Below are 3,348 nucleotides of genomic sequence, written 5' to 3' on the forward strand. Positions count from 1 at the left end.
GTCAATTTTCTATAACCACCAGTATTTTATTTCAAAGAATTATTATTATATTACACAAAACTATGGCTTATGATATACAATAAAGGAAATATTTTTATTAGTACGTTGGACGCATTTACTTGTCGGTAGTTAGTAATTGCTTCTTCAAAAGAGTAATATTCTATGTTATTAGGACTAAACTAATTAATTTAAATTTCCATGTTTTCTATTCATATGAAAGATATATGTGGCATAAGTTGCTATATTCAATTGAATTGTCCAATTTCATCGATTTTGGCTAACTTTTGTTGGGCGGATTTGGCTTATAAGCATCTGAAACTGCAAAGTTATACAAAATATAAGAAAACTATTATTAATTAAGTAATTCTATCGTTCATATTGATCTCTAACTTACGGTTTTCAAGAGTATTTCCTAGAGTCAATAAGGATATCAGCTTAATTAGTATTAAACAGTAAGAATATTCAAAAAATTACCATTACGAGACCTGTCTACCTGCAAATGAAAAAAATAATTTTTAATAAATTGAAATTTTGGTTTTATTAAAAACGGACAAAATACCGTTTATAGAAAAACTTACCACATTGAAAAATCCATCCAGTAGGTACATTATTGGAATCATATCCATGGACAAATGGGACGTTATTGAAATTATTCTCAGAATATATTTGAAATAAAAAATATTATAAAATTAGACATAATTTTCACTTGTCAGTATAGCATTTAGTATTTAAGGTGGATATTAAGTTCGAGTTTAGCGGCTACAATTGCAATTTCCATGATAAGTTTTCTTTAATAATCCATTATAAACAAGTATATACGGCCGTAAGTTCTGCCAGGCCGAAACTTATGTACCCTCAATCATGGATTGCGTAGAAACTTCTTCTAAACACTGTCATCCACAATCGAATTACTTAAGTTGCGGTAACGCTTGCCGATGGCAAGGTATCTTAAAACCTCCTAACACCATCTTCTAAATTGTATGTAAGTCCATACGTGGTATATATTAAATCAAAAAAGATCGATCCAATACGTATATAATTCAGTTTGACAAAGTAGACATAAAATTTTGACAAAATTTTCTACAGAAATAAAATTTTAATAAAATTGTCTATAGAAATAAAATTTTCACAAAATTTTCTATAGAAATAAAAATTTTCCCAAAATTTTCTATAGAAAGAAAATTTTCACAAAATTTCTACAAAAATAAAATTTTGACAAAAATTTCTATAGAAATAAACTTTTGACAAAATTTTCTATAGAAATAAAATCTTGGTAGATTATTTTTGGCTTGAGTAGCAACCATGATTATGAACCGAATAAAATTTGAAAAAAATTTTCTGTAGAAATAAAATTTTGACAAAATTTTCTACAGAAATAAAATTTTGACAATGATGAAAATTTTATTATGAACCGAATAAAATTTTAACAAAATTTTCTCTAGAAATAAAATTTTGACAAAATTTTCTATAGAAATAAAATTTTGACAAAATTTTCTATAGAAATAAAATTTTGGTAGATTATTTTTGGCTCTAGTGGCAACCATGATTATGAACCGATATGGACCATTTTGTGTGTGATTGGACCTATTTTGGTATGGTTGTTAGTGACCATATACTTACACCACGTTCCTAATTTGAACCGGATCGAATGAATTTTGCTCCTCCAAGATGCTCCGGAGGTCAAACCTGGAGAACGTTTTATATGGGGGCTATATATAATTATGGACCGATATGGACCAATTGTGGCACGGTTGTTAAAGATCATATACTAACACCATGTTCCAAATTACAACCGGATTGGATGAAATTTGCTTCTCTTGGAGACTTAGCAAGCCAAATCTGGGGATCGGTTTATAAGGGGGCTATATATAATTATGGACCGATGTGGACCAATTTTTGCATGGTTGTTAGAGACCATATACCAACACCATGTATCAAATTTCAGCCTGATCGGATGAAATTTGCTTCTCTTTGAGGCTCCGCAAGCCAAATCTGGGGATCGGTTTATATGCGGGCTATATATAATTATAGACCGATGTGGACCAATTTTTGCATGATTGTTAGAGACCATATACCAACACCATGTACCAAATTTCAGCCTGATGTGGGGGCTATATGTAATTAAGGACCGATATGGACCAATTTTTGCACGGTTGTTGGAGACCTTATACCAACACCATGTACCAAATTTCAGCCGGATCTGATGAAATTTGCTTCTCTTTTAGGCTTCGCAAGCCAAATCTGGGGATCGGTTTATAGAGGGGCTATATATAATTATGGACCGATGTGGACCAATTTTTGCATGGTTGTTAGAGACCATATACCAACACCATGTACCAAATTTCAACCGGATCGGATGAAATTTACTTTACTTTTAGGCTTCGCAAGCCAAATCTGGGGATCGGTTTATATGGGGGCTATATATAATTACGGACCGATGTAGACCAACTTTTGCATGGTAGTTAGAGACCATATACCAACACCATATACCAAATGTCAGGCGGATCGGATGAAATATGCTTTCGTTAGAGGCTCCACAAGCCAAATCTGAGGGTCCCTTTATATGGGGGCTATACGTAAAAGTGGACCGATATGGCCCATTTTCAATACCATCCGACCTACATCGATAACAACTACTTGTGTCAAGTTTCAAGTCGATAGCTTGTTTCGTTCGGAAGTTAGCGTGATTTCAACAGACGGACGGACGGACGGACATGCTTAGATCGTCTCAGAATTTCACCACGACCCAGAATATATATACTTTATGGGGTCTTAGAGCAATATTTCGATGTGTTACAAACGGAATGACAAAGTTAATATACCCCCATCCTATGATGGAGGGTATAAAAATAATCTTTATAAAAAACTTGATTTGGGCTATTCTTCATCAAGTTATATTTAAATTTGTATCGAAGACGTATAATTTTATACTTTGCTTAGTGATTTATTTTTAATTTTAGCGGCTAAACTCGAACTTAGTACTCACCTGTAGGAATTGCTGTAACATAAAAAATATAGATTCAAAAAAATGGTTGCTTCTCAACCTGTGATCCAGATATAGAATAAATATAAATCATCCTATTACCACTCATGTTGTATATTTTTTATGTAAATCAATTTAAAATCCGCACTAATTTTAAACTAACATATTAACAGAAATATACAGTTCCTTAATCTGTTATTTGTTTTTTATCAATAAAAAGCGTTTTTGATTCCTCTAACATCACATCATTCACTTCTCAGTTTCTAAAATGTTTCGAAATAAATGTATTTTCATTAATAACACCAATACCGCACGTACAATTTTGCAAAATTAAATCCACGTGCGCACTTCATAAATGCATCAAC

At 32.0% G+C, this 3,348-nt stretch overlaps 1 long non-coding RNA gene across 1 annotated transcript; it reads right to left on the reverse strand.

Annotated features, from left to right (window-relative positions):
• Nucleotides 1–209: 209 nt before the first annotated feature.
• LOC142240156 (uncharacterized) lies at nucleotides 210–690 on the reverse strand. Its single transcript, XR_012723180.1, has 3 exons — nucleotides 579–690; nucleotides 395–493; nucleotides 210–312 (listed from the first exon to the last, which is right to left on the reverse strand). It is a non-coding gene; the product is annotated as an uncharacterized LOC142240156 (long non-coding RNA).
• Nucleotides 691–3,348: the final 2,658 nt, after the last annotated feature.

This window comes from Haematobia irritans, chromosome 1, assembly GCF_050003625.1.
Source record: "Haematobia irritans isolate KBUSLIRL chromosome 1, ASM5000362v1, whole genome shotgun sequence".
NCBI classification, from domain to species: Eukaryota; Metazoa; Arthropoda; class Insecta; order Diptera; family Muscidae; genus Haematobia; species Haematobia irritans.